The sequence below is a fragment of the Phyllobates terribilis genome, unplaced genomic scaffold (assembly GCF_046119375.1).
Source record: "Phyllobates terribilis strain yellow unplaced genomic scaffold, ASM4611937v1 Scaffold_140__1_contigs__length_4765195, whole genome shotgun sequence".
Classification (NCBI taxonomy): Eukaryota; Metazoa; Chordata; class Amphibia; order Anura; family Dendrobatidae; genus Phyllobates; species Phyllobates terribilis.
The window spans coordinates 2133142-2147884 of NW_027362900.1; positions in this window are offsets into that span (position 1 = coordinate 2133142).

Below are 14743 nucleotides of genomic sequence, written 5' to 3' on the forward strand. Positions count from 1 at the left end.
AATGATATTGGATGAATATTAGGGCAGGTATTTGGTCCTTTTCCAGGCTTTGATAAAACCATTATATAAGCTTCAAGTGATTGGGGCGTAAAGTCTGCTGAGATTTTATTGAACACTTTAGTTAAAATGGTAATAACAGAGGTGCAAACATCTTATAAAATCTATTATTGAATCCATCTGGCCCAGGGCTCTTCCCGATAGGGAATGATTTATTGGCCTCTCCTATCTCTTGTTCAGTGAAAGCTTTGTCTAGTATCTCCTGCTCAGGGGTCTGTAAGGAAGGAACGGCAGTGTCCATAATATATTTGTCAATTTTTGTTTAAAGAATATTAGGTGGCATGTTGTGGTATTGTCCATGAATATTATATAGCGAGCTATAACAGCAATGAAATGCTTCCGCTGTGTCAGTGGGGCTATGAATTTCTGGCCCGGGTGCCCCTTTAATGTTGGATATGTATATCCTTTACATGTGCTGTTGGAACCTTCTTGCCAATGGGTGACCATATTTATCTGTGAAATCGTAAGAGTACCTTCACATGCAATCTTGGTATTTTGAATACGTTTGATCTATTTAAGACCTTCGCTCCTTTCTTTTTACAATCAGATTGTTTTTATTGAACAAAACAAAGAATTACCAACATTTTGTTTTTCTTATACAAACATTGTGAGAAAAACAATAAAAAGAAATAAAAACCAGTAAAGAATACAAGAACCGGTTTACAATGATATAAATCCCAATATCGCTCTATAGTACAATGTTTTGGAACAGTAATTTTACATTTGTACTTAAATATCTGAATACTTCCTGACGGCTTATTTTTTTCCCTATTGAGACATCAAAAGAAAAAGAATATATCTAAGAAGGGGCAATTGTGTGGACTGAGACTATGATTATTTGCTGACACTTTGGATATAAGTAAAAAGCTCACGGTTTACTATAAGGAAATGGACAAACAGTCCAGTATAATATTTCTGAGAAGGTTTTCTGAAGCAATACCTGGGGTATTTAACCATTGTTTCCATAGGTGTATGGATTTCTTAAGAGCGTTCATTTTAATATAAGATATTATATTAAATATTTCCAAATATATAGTATTATTTATCCTGGATTTTAGTTCTGTTATCGTTTGGGGAGAATTGTCTATCCAATGTAGTGCCAACAACTTTCTGGCTTGGAATAATATTCTTGAGCTATCTATTGCCATATGGAGTCTGGGTCTACGTCTTCTCCCAGGAGTCCTAGGATACAGATTTTAGGTTCCAACTGAAGTTGTATCCCAAATACAGATAGTACAAGAGCGATCACCCCCTTCCAGTAGTCGCCAATATTTCAACATCATATGCATCAGGTGGGCGTCATTTTGACCACATCTAGGACATGTGTCATCCGTTCAAATTCAAATTTTAAATAAAATACTTGGGTATCTATATACCCTATGAATGAGAAGAATTCGGGACAATCTTTGTGACTCCGACAAGGAAAGTTTAGGTGTCAAATCCAGTATTTCACCCATTGCTCCTCAGATAAGAGACCCACATCCTCCTCCCATTTTGTCTTAACCATCAAAGGATATTTATCCAAATGTAGGGCCAGTAACTGCCTATAAATAAGGGATATTAGACCTTTTGTATCCAACGATGTAGTAATGGTATCTAATGCGTGATGTCTATTAATCAGTATGGCGTTTATTCTAAGTTGTGTACTATACGCATGACGTATTTGCAGGTATTGATAAAACACCCTATGTGGAAAGTAAAAATCTGCCTTTATTTGTTCAAAGTTCTTGAATAATCCATCCCTCAGGAGTTGTGACACCAAACATATACCCCTATCCTCCCACTCACTAATATTATTTAGTTTATGCAGCTCTGGTAAGTTATAGCTGTGCCATAAAGGAGTATAGTTTGTGTACTTTCCAATCCCCAGAATATTTTTACCCCTATCCGACGCCTTATATATTAACTTTAGTGTACAACATTTTAAGTCACTTTCTCGAAGAGGCCCCATATCTAGTACTGAGAATGGAAGCTTCCATTTGGTTCCTTCCATAAGTACAATGGAGAAAATAATTATTTGATCCCTTGCTGTTTTTGTAAGTTTGCCCACTGACAAAGACATGAACAGTCTATAATTTTAAGGGTAGGTTAATTTTAACATTGAGAGATAGAATATCCAAAAATAATTAAGAAAATCACATTGTATAAATGAGATAAATTTATTTGCATTTTGCAGTGAGAAATAAGTATTTGATTCCCTACTAACAATTATGAGTTCTGGCTCCTACCGACCAGTTAGATGCTCCTAATCAACTCGTTACCTGCATGAAAGACAGCTGTCTTACATAGTCACCTGTATAAAAGACTCCTGTCCACAGACTCAATTAATCAATCACACTCTAACCTCTAAAACATGGGCAAGACCAAAGAGTTTTCTAAGGATGTCAGCGACAAGATCATAGACCTGCAGAAAGCTGGAATGGGCTACAAAACCATAAGTATGATGCTGGGTGAGAAGGAGACAACTGTTGGTGCAATAGTAAGAAAATGGAAGAAATACAAAATGACTGTCAATCGACATCGATCTGGGGCACCATGCAAAATCTCACCTCGTGGGCTATCCTCGATCATGAGAAAGGTGAGAGATCAGCCTAAGGCTGGGTGCCCACATAGCGTTTTTCAAGCGTTTATGCTGCGGAATTTCCGCAGCCTAAACGCTTGTGAAACGCTAGGTAATCCGCACCCCATGGTCCCCAAGGGGATTCCGCATGTTCTATGCACATGCTGCGGATTTTTCCGCAGCGTTTATGCTGCGTACAAAAATCCGCAGCACGTCATTTAATTTTGCGGAAGCGCAGCGGAATGGCCGCCATTGACTTGCATTGAGACGCATACAATGCGCGTCTGCACATTTGTACAAGCGGATTGTATGCGTCTCTATGTGCGGATGGTACCCAGTTCTGGAGGAGAGGAGACTCTCATCCAGACCTGGGTACCATTGTACCTGTAAAAAAAGAATAAAATAATAAAGTTTATACTCCCCTTTCCGAAGGCTTCTCTCTGCATGCCGGCAGCGCTGAAGGACCTTCGGTGACGTCACAGTCATGTGACCGCAGGCCCTTCACCGCTGTGTCTCGCGATATGCCGGCAGCCAGGAACCAGCCAGGAAGCAGCGCTGCAGCCACGCCGGGGCATCGGGGGTGAGTATAGCTTTATTTTATTTTTACGGTTCACACTATATAAATCTATGCTGTTTCCATGGATTATACAGTGTGACCTAGTTGTCAAGCACTTTCCAAGTGATGCTAAAATCGCCTGGAAAGTGCTTGTCAATCTGCATGCGGAAACGCATGTGAATCCGCATGTGGATCTGCATGTATTCCGCAGGAAAAACGCATGCACAATCTGCATGCGTTTTTTCTGCCAGGGATATGCAGAAATGCTGCAGAAATTTTCTGCTTCATTTCTGCATCGTGGGCACATAGCCTAAAACTACACAGGGGAAACTTGTTAATGATCTCAAGGCAGCTGGGACCACAGTCACCAAGAAAACCATTGGTAACACATTACGCCTTAAAGGTTTAAAATCCTGCAATGCCTGAAAGGTCCCCCTGCTCAAGAAGGCACATGTGCAGGCCGATCGAGCAAATAGGAGACTTTAGCTGCTCTCTCTTTTTTTAGCCTGGATCCATGTTTTATTATTATGCCTCTGAGGATGCATTTCAGTGCTTCCCATTGAAAAGGTAAGGCAGTTTCATCTTGCTCATATATTTGAAGGAGATGTGCCCACGATGCAGAAATGCTCCGGATTTTTCCTGAGCGTTTCTGCATCTCCCTGGCAGAAAAAAACGCATGCGGATTGCACATGCGTTTTACCTGCCAGGGACAAGCGGAAGTGAAGTGTTTATCACATGCATATACTTATGCGGTCGAGTGACCCGTCACATGACTAAATGACGTCAACGCAGGTCCTTTTAGTCCACCGCGAGCTGCCGGCAAGCCAGGATGGATCGCTATGGAGACCGGGGGCCATCAGAAGGTAAGTATAATGTATATTTTTTATTTTACTTTTTTTTACAGGTACTATGGTACCCGGGTCTGGAGGAGTTTCTCCTCTTCTCCAAACCCCGGTACCATCCGCACATTGAATCCGCATGTGCAGATGCAGATGTCATGCAGTCCAATGCAAGTCAATGGTGGCAAAAACGCTGCGATTCCACAAAATAATTGGTAGTGCTGCGGATTTTTCCGCAATGATAATTGGGGAACATGGCAGACTTTCTACCAAGCGTTTTTTAAGCGTTTCTGCAGCGGAATTGTCGCTGCGGAAATGCTTAAAAAACGCATAGTGGGCACACGGACTTTGAGCAGATTATCATTTAAGTTCCCACAGCTGAAGCCTTGGTGGAGTCAGGTATAGTCAGATTACAGGACCATGATCTGACCATATAGCAGTCACTATCAGAGATGTAAGTTGCCACGTAAGCAAGTGATGGATAATTAAGGAAAAGTCTTTACGGCTATATGTATTATGTAAAGGAGAATAATACGTATAATCCTTTACATCTGGATGTAGTATCCTCCAGACATCAACCAGTAGGAGAGACCGAAGCACAATTAGCAAAGCTTTTGGGTGATTTAGATTGGTGACTCTGGTCCAGGGATGCGTCTAAAGAAGGGTCCTAGACAAAATTAAAGTCACCTCCAATGATGATAAGATCCTCCACAAAATGTTTTAGTTTAAGTAATGACAGCATGTCTTAATTAGGTCACAATTAGGAAGATAGAAGTTTGTCAAAGTCAAAATTTTGGAGTAGACGGAGATCTTAACAAACACATACCTCCTCTCCGTGTCAGACAGTGTTTCTACAATAGTATGCATCAGTGATCTGTGCCGGCCTATACTCAGCACCTTAGACTTCAAAACTGCATTTTTCTGGGAGGCCAAGATGAATAATATCTATTAGTAAACTGAGGTACAGTATATGATCGCCTCTAAAGTGTGACTCCTGAAGAAAGAGAAAATGTACGTGCTGTTTATGCCTATGATAAAACACTTGAGCTCCTTTCTCTGGAACATTAAGTCCTGTGACATTCAATGAACAAGTTTTGAGTTGTGCCATATTATATGAAAAAAAGGGGGAATGGAAGAGAGAAAGATTAAGAGAAAAGAAGTATAGACGGTAGATAGTAACGTCTACCTCTCAGTGTCTAAGAAGTATAGATTATGAATATATCAAAAGAGTAGGAAATTGCGAAACAAGCAGATCCCAATGCAAGTCCCTAACTGGGGGTTGTCTTTACAGGCGTAAGTCCAACCTTCAGTCCCAGGCTTTCTTTTAGGGGGAACCATGGAATATATAGCGAGTAAAGTAATATAGCCTGATATTACAGTAGTATCATGTGAACTCAACTTATATGCCGGTCTAAGATCTTATATGAACTTAGACATTTTATATAGTGGAAGAGTGGCACCTAATGCTCTATTTAGAAATATCTAACTATATGCTTAAAGAAATAAGTAAGCATCGGCAAACTGTCTCTCATCAGGGAAGACAAGATTCATTTCAGGAGCTCATATGATTGGCAGGTTCCTTTCCCATCTGGCTGCATCGCCATCAAGTTCCTGATCCATTGAACGCCTTCTGTGACGTGCTGGAACACTCTGTGGCAATGGTGGAGCAGGTGGCTAGTCAGATATATGGATTCTGGGAACGTCCAGGACATCACAGAAAGGTCTCGTCACTTTGATCTTTCAAAGTATACAATGTTCCATTTTTTCGGACCTGCAGCTGGAAAGCGTACCACAGGAGTACATCAGGCCATTTTTCAATAGAGCATCAAGTTGTGGTTTCAATACCCTTCTTTTAGCAAGTGTCATTCAGGATAGATCTATGATCGATTGTATACGTTTTCCATTGAAAATCACCAGGTCCCAACTCCTCAGCTTTCCTCACAACGGCCTCTTACATTGAAAAAAATGTATGTGACAGAGAATGTCCCTTGGATGCTCAGGATCTGGGCCATGATTGCCTAATGTATGATGCACCCTGTCGGTCTCCACCTCCTCGTCAATAGGGTCACCAAGGATATTATTGATTAATGTCAATAGTGTTGGCATGATTGCTTGTGCATTGATGCTTTCATGTACACCCCTTATCCAGATATTATTGTGATTTTCATGGTCATCAACCAAATTAAATAGACTGTATGTTTATGAGCATTTGGATGGTCCACATCTTGTAGACATCAGCCTCTAATCTCTTTAACTTATCAGTAAGCTGTGACAGGAAAGAAGTGAGGGGACGTATTTCAGTTTTGTATGTGGTCTCCAGCCTTTGTATATATTGATCTATCTCTTGTTTAGTAGGGATAGACGCAAAATATGAAATACAAATCAATTATGGCGTTCCCCATATCAGAACCTCTGTGGTTGGGGGGGTAAATTTCCCTGTGAAGCAAGCACTGCTCAGTATGTGGGCTTTGGTGAGGGTACAGGGAGATTTGTGGAGCTGTTTTCTTGTGAGGCCTACATTAAGAGAGAAGTTGGTGCAGGACTTACAGGCTGGAGCTGTCTGGCATCATGAGGGTTAAGACTGCTTCTTTTTCCACGCTGAGGTGAGGCAGTAATAGCTCCAGAGCAGGAAGATAAGACCTTCCATAAGAAACGCTGCATACCAGACATGCTGACAGAGGTGGAGGACCTCAGATTAACCTCTGATCTCTTCTTTTTTTCCCATATCAGACATCATGTTGGAGGCTGTAAATTGCTTATAATTCCCCCAGGAATACAGTCTGAAGAGAGTGCTTTCAGTGTGTGCATTCTCTTGATGCTTTGTCCAGGCCATGTCCTTCCTGTTGATGCTCAATATGTCCAAAGGCAGCGTTGATTGAGAGCAGGATTGCGTGATGTAACAATCTTGTGTGAGCCCCGGGAACGGGAGTTGTGACACTAATGGAACAGCACAAGAATGGGAGGTGCGTATGAGTGTTTTTATTTTAACAAGGCCAAATATGAGGAATGAGAAATGGTTGTCCTAGTAGTGGAAAACCCCTTTAAGAAGATACAATTTTCAGTTAAAAATGAAAAAGGCTTCTCCCCTTTGTGAGTTCTCTGAAGTTTATTAAGAGTTGATTTCTGTGTAAAACATTTCCCACATTAAGAACATGAAAATGGCTTCTGGCCTGTGTGAGTACATTGGTGACGAAGAAGTAAGAATTTCTTCACAAAACATTTTCCACATTCTGAACAGGAAAAAGGCTTCTCCCCTGTGTGGGTTCTCTGGTGTATAACAACATCTGATTTACGGGTAAAACATTTCCCACATTCTGAACAAGAAAAAGGCTTCTCCCCTGTGTGACTTCTCTCGTGCTTAACCAGATCTGATTTCTGCTTAAAACATTTTCCACATTCTGAACAGAAAAAAGGCTTCTCCCATGTGTGCGTTCTCTGATGTATAACAACATCTGATTTCTGGTTAAAACATTTCCCACATTCTGAACATGAAAAAGGCTTCAACCCTGTGTGGGTTCTCTGGTGGTTATTAAGAATCGCTTTACGGGTAAAACATTTCCCACATTCTGAACAGGAAAAAGGCTTCTCCCCTGTGTGAGTTCTCTGGTGATTGACCAAAACTGATGTCTGGTTAAAACATTTCCCACATTCAGAACAGGAAAAGGGCTTCTCTCCTGTGTGAGTTCTCTGATGTCTGATAAAACTTGCTTTAAATGTAAAACATTTTCCACATTCTGAACAAGAAAATGGCTTCTCTCCTGTGTGAGTTTTCTGGTGGTTATCAAGATGCACTTTCTGTTTAAAACATTTCCCACATTCTGAACATGAAAAAGGCTTCTCCCCTGTGTGAGTTTTCTGGTGATTGACCAAAACTGATGTCTGGTTAAAACATTTCCCACATTCAGAACAGGAAAATGGCTTCTCCCCTGTGTGAGTTCTCTGATGTGCGATAAAACCTGATTTCTCTGTAAAACATTTTCCACATTCTGAACAACAAAATGGCTTCTCCCCAGTGTGACTTCTCTGGTGATTAACAAGATTTGATTTCTGGTTAAAAAATTTCCCACACTTGAAACCAAAAAATCTATTCTCTGATGTGTGAATGCTTTGATGTTTAAGAAAAGACTTTTCGAGGCAAAAACTATTTCCATATTCTGAATGTGAAAATGGCTTCTTTGAATTAGGAGTAATCTGTTTTTTAATGCGTATTTTGCGACTTTGATTTTCCTTAGTAGTTGGTAATGAATCAGAAGACAAGACCTGTTTCAAAGGATTAGATGACAGATCTTTGCTGTGAATGGATGATGGTATATCTGGAGTAATGGCATTCACTTCAATTGTATCCTGTGGGATCTCAAGATCATCCGATTTAAAAATCTCCTGTCCCTCTGATCTCCTGGTACAGTCATCTGCCAAGAATAAAACCAATTATTATATTTTGAATAAAATATCCTCGAATTATATATATTTTTTAACATTTCTGCTCAAACTGTAAAAATGGCAACTTATGTAAAACTATTGAATTATTCACCAACAAAATGACCTTTCACAGTCTAATAGAAAACCTCACAGGATGAACCAGTAAACCGTGGTGTTCAACTGTTTGTTCATCTTGTCTCCCAAATATGGAATAAAAAGCCAAAAAATGTTATGTAGGCGAAAATAATACCAATAAAAACTTCTACTCATCTCACAAAAAACAAGTCCCCACTCAGGTCCATCATCTGTCAATGGAAAACCAGAGGTTTCCACATTATTAGTGGCTCAAAGGCTCCTGAAAAGCAACTTTGTTTTCATAAACCAATCCATCAAAATTTGCTCTCCCAAAGTCAAATCTCCCCCTCGCTTCTGAGCTTTGCAGTGTGCCCAAACCACATTTAGCATTAATTTATTTTGCATTACTATAGTGAGAAGAACCCACTAAATGTGTGTCATCTGCAAATATTGAAATAGTACTCTGTATGACCCCTAAAAGGTCATTAATAAATATGTTAAAAAGAAGCGGGCCCAATACTGACCCCTGTGGTACCCCACTGTTAACTGAGACCAAGCCTGAGTTCGTTCCATTAATAACCACCCTTTGTTTCCGATCACTGAGCCAGTTCTTACCCCACATACATAAAATTAGAACAATGGGGATAGGGGAAAATATATGTATCAACCTTTTGTGTGGAATCGTATCAAAAGCTTTTGAAAAGTCCATATACACAACATCCACTGCATTTCCTTGGTCCAGTCCGGAACTTGCCTCCTCATAAAAACTGATCAGATTAGTCTGACAGGAACAGTCCTCGTAAACCCATGTTGATATTGGGTCATGAGGTTATTCTTCTTCAGATACTCTAGTATAGAATCTCTTAGGAAACCCTCCAGGACTTTACCCACAGTAGAGGTTAAGCTTACTGGCCTATAATTTCCAAGTTCAGTTTTTGTCCCCTTTTTGAATATTGGCACCACATTTGCTATACGCCAGTCCTGTGGTACTGACCCTGTTATTATGGAATCTTTAAAGATTAAAAATAATGGTCTATCTATGATGTTACTTAATTCCTGCAGTACTCGCGGGGGTATCCCATCCGGGCCCGGGGATTTGTCAGCTTTAGTGATTTTTAGACGCCGGCGTACTTCCTGCTGGGTTAAGCAAGTGACATTTAATGGAGAATTTTTGTTATCACTAATCATGTTTTCTGTCATGCGATTTTCTTGTGTAAATACGGTTGAAAAAAAATCATTTAGCATATTGGCTTTTTCCTCATCCACCATTTCACCCAGACTATTTTTAAGGGGGCCAACACTATCATTTTTTAGTTTTTTACTATTTATGTAGCTAAAGAATATTTTGGGGTTATTTTTACTTTCTCTGGCAATGAGTCTCTCTGTCTCAATCTTTGCTGCCTTGATTTGTTTTTTACATAATTTATTTAATTTTCAATATTTATTTAATGCCTCATCACTACCTACTTGCTTTAGTTCTCTAAATTATTTCTTTTTGTCACTTATTGCGCCCCTTACAGCTCTATTTAGCCATAGTGGTTTCCTCCTATTTCTAGCATGTTTATTCCCAAGGGGTATATATTGTGCACAGGTCCTATTCAGGATGTTAATAAATGTCTCCCATTTGTTTTGTGTAGTTTTATGTCTCAGGATATCGTCCCAGTTTATTGCACTAAAATCATCTCTCAAACGTTGGAAATTTGCCTTCCTGAAGTTTAGTGTCCTTGTAACCCCGCTACTACACATCTTATTAAAGGATACATGAAAGCGTATTATTTTGTGATTACTATTAGCCAAGTGACCCCCAACTCGTATATTTGATATGCGGTCTGGTCTGTTGGTTAATATTAGGTCTAGCAGTGCCCCCCTTCTTGTTGGGTCCTGAACCAGTTGTGAAAGGTAATTGTCTCTCAAAGTTGTCAAAAACCTATTACCTTTGCTTGAACTACAGGTGTCTGTTCCCCAGTGTATTTCAGGGTAGTTGAAGTCCCCCATAATAATGACTTCTCCTTGAGTCGCTGCTTCATTTATTTGCTTTATGAGGATATTCTCCGCTGCTTCCATTATTTTTGGAGACTTATAACTAACCCCTATCAGTAATTTATTATTTTTCCCCCACCCCTTATCTCCACCCACAGGGACTCTACATTTTCATTAGATTCACATATATTCTCCCGCAAGATGGGTTTTAAGGATGATTTTACATATAAACACACACACCCCCCCTTCGCTTGTTTGTACGGTCATTTCTGAACAGACTATAGCCCTGTAAAGTAACTGCCCAGTCATGGCTCTCGTCCTGCCATGTCTCAGATATCCCCACCATGTCATAATTATTTTCCAACAAAATTAATTCTAATTCCTCCATTTTGTTGGTGAGGCTTCTGGCATTAGTGTACATGCATTTTATGTATCTTTCTGTACCTCTATAACTTCTTACTATATTGACTGTTCTAACCCCACCCCCAATTTCCTTATTAGTGCAGATAGTGACCTGGGCACAATCTTCTCCACCTATAAAATGAATACCCCCCCCAATCCCTAGTTTAAACACTCCTCCAACCTTTTAGCCATTTTCTCCCCCAGCACAGCTGCACCCTCCCCATTGAGGTGCAACCCGCCCCTAGCGTAGAATCTGTAGCCAACTGAGAAGTCAGCCCAGTTCTCCAGGAACCCAAACCCCTCCTTCCTACACCAGTTCCTGAGCCACTTATTTATCTCCCTAATCTCCCGTTGCCTCTCTGGCGTGGCACGTGGTACAGGTAGTATTTCAGAGAATACCACCTTGGAGGTCCTTGCTTTAAGCTTGCAGCCGAATTCCCTGAAATCATCTTTAAGGACCTTCGACCTACCTCTAACTTTGTCATTTTTTGCCAATGTGCACCATGACTGCTGGGTCCTCACCAGCCCCTCCCAGTAATCTGTCAACCCGATCAGCGATGTGCCGGACTCGAGCGCCAGGTAAGCAGCACACTGTTCGATCCCTGTCTTTGTGACAGATTGCCACACACTGGCTGAAATGATCAAGCTGAACAGTCTTCTTCAGTAAAAAAAAACAAACTTCAGTCTGTAACTAACTACTAGGTAGTTACAGACTCACATAAGTGAGCCCGATCCCGCCACAAATAAACTATCATACAGAAGGAACATGTAAAAAAATACAAGAATAAAAATATATGTAACATCCCCAAAAACAATTTATGTTTGGGAGAAGAACTCCAACACTAAATAGGAGTTGTACTCATTTGTGGTGGACCAGAGGAGCTACGATAAGTGCTAATCAGAAGAGTAGAGAAAGTATTTGCGCTTCTATTTCAGGAGAGATTATGCAGTAATCTGAATTCCTTAGGATTGAAAATATAATGGAATTTATGACGTTGAGTGAATCCATGAAACCAGGGCTCGAGCCATGCCAACACATCTCCTGCAGGCGTGAATAGATGTATATTATAGCCATCAGCCACGCACAGCTTAGAGATATATCATGGCACAGGTGTAATGTTTTTAATGTAGTTTATCGCAATCCTGTTTGAAGTTAATTGGTTTTAAAAGATATTGTAAAGTCAGGATAAAGGGAAACTCTGCTGTTATTGTACAAAAATTCACACTTGTCCCTCACTGCACATTTAATGTTGTCGATCATAAAAGTGAAGTTTGTCCAGAAAGACTGGACCTGGTCTTGTAGGGACCATATGAGCACATTCAGCGGCACAGAAGGGAGAGAAGGTAGATTCATCCAATAAGATATCAGGGTTCTAGGAAGCCAACACCATCATTACCCTCCGCTGTCTCTTACAGTCCCATCGTATTTTTCTTCAAGTAATTTTCTAACCTGTCAGCACATTCTATGTACGCTGTCATTTAGCTTTCTTTATTTACAGATCTGGGCATTTAAGAGTCCGCAGGTAGGAGTCTAATCAAAGGGGGTAGGTGGATCCTCCAGGTTTTAAGGTCTCTAGAAAAGGATTTTCAATGCCCAAATTCATTTGAACAGTTTTGGATGGAGGAGAATGTTGTGATCTAGAGGCAAAATGGTGATCATACGATTGTGATACGGCCAGACTACACCAGTGATAAAGCAGCCACAGCCGGTGACTGAGAAGAAGCTGTGACTTCTCTACGTTTAGTGGTTACTACTCACCTGGGTAGTCATATGTAGGAATCTCCTCTTTACACCGCTCATCACCGCTCACATATGTCTCTGTAGTATTAATATGGGTCAGATCTTCACCCTGAAAGAAATATTGTAAAAGTCACAGACAGATGGAGAAGTCCCATCTATGATCAGCTGTAATCCTGCCATCTCCACCATTCTCATTACACAAGTATAAAACATATAATACTGGTGGATAAAACAAGACTGAGCACAAGACCTTCACAGCCGTCTACACATCATAGGGGAGATCTCATGACACCTTCTCTCCATCTACCTGATGATCCTGAGGAACATTGGGATCTTCTTGTTTACAGTCCTGTGGAAGAAGAGGACGGGGACATCTCTCTGGTGTTGTCCTCTTACTGGATAGATCTGGAGGAAACACATACAGGGACTGAATTCATTCTTTACATACAGATAATTATAGGCCGTGTGTATTTAGTCCCGTCTATTACCTGGTGATGTGAGGGGCTGGGGAACCTCCATCATGACGTCCTTGTACAGATCTTTGTGTCCTTCTAAATACTCCCACTCCTCCATGGAGAAATAGACGGTGACATCCTGACACCTTATAGGAACCTGACATATACAATGATACTGTCATCCCCCCCGATCCCTTCATAGCGTTACTGTATAATGTCCCAGCATTCCCAGCAGTGTCACCTCTCCAGTCAGCAGCTCAATCATCTTGTAGACGAGTTCTAGGATCTTCTGGTCATTGATGTCCTCATGTATCAGGGGGTGAGGTGGAGGCCCTGTGATTGGGCTCAGGGGTCTTTCCCATCCCTCAGACACAGGGACCTGACAGCGCTCACTAGAGGTCTTCTTCACTACTGTGTAATCCTGGTTATGGAGAGACACATTAATAAATCTCCCTCCAGACATTTCCAGAGTCCTCACCTATCCAGTTCTGTCCATCTGTTATTCCCATAGATAAGAATGATGTAATGTGACGTCATCAGAATCTCTCACCTCTCCAGTAAGCCGGAAGAGGATCTCTAGGGTGAGGTGTAATATCCTCTCCGCCATCTTGTCTCTGTCCATATCCATCTTTGATGGATAAATCAGGAAAATTCTCTTATATAGAAGATCTTCACTGAGAGGATCTGATATTGTAGAGACCTGAATGAGAAGATGATGAGCCGATGGAACATCATAAAAATCCTGTGTAATAATACAATTACTGGAGGTAATAAGGGAAATATATCAGGAGATAGAAGGTGTAGGTGTTGTATTCTCTAGTCTTGTATGGACTGGAACAAAAGTTGAATTGCTGACTAAGACATCTCCTCCATGCTCCCAATCACTGGCTGTGTTACTCACTGCGCCAGCAGCTGATTGGCTGTAATAATCACAAATTCATTGGGACTGACCAGAAAATACAGAGATTGGCGGGGGACCCTAACAGCAATGGTATTTATATTATTTTACAACATTCAGTTATTTTCATTGTCATCTATTAATAAAACCTTTATATTTTAGGCCACAGACAACGAGCAGTTTCTTCCTCTGAGTTTGCCGCTGAATACATTTCTCATAGACGCATCGTCCATAAAGCTAATTCTCGTCTCATTTAGCAACACTGGAATTATATTATACTGTGTGTGTGTGGGGGGGTGGTACTGTGGGAACATTACACTATGTGGGGGCATCATACATACTGTATAAGGGGCATAATGGGGGCATTACACTGTGGGGGCATCATATATCCTGCAAAAGGGGTATAATAGGGGCATTACACTGTGTGGGGGCATCATACATACTGCATAAGGGGCATAATGGGGCATTACATTGTGTGGAGTCATCATACATACTACATAAGGGACATAATGAGGGCATTACACTGTGGGGGCATCATACATACTGCATAAGGGGCATAATGGGGGCATTACACTGTGTGGGGGCATCATACATACTGTATAAGGGGCATAATGGGGGCATTACACTGTGTGGGGGCATCATACATTCTGCATAAGGGGCATAATGGGGGCATTACACTGTGTGGGGGCATCATACAACCTGCATAAGGGGCATAATGGGGGCATTACACTGTGTGGGGGCATCATACATCCTGCATAAGG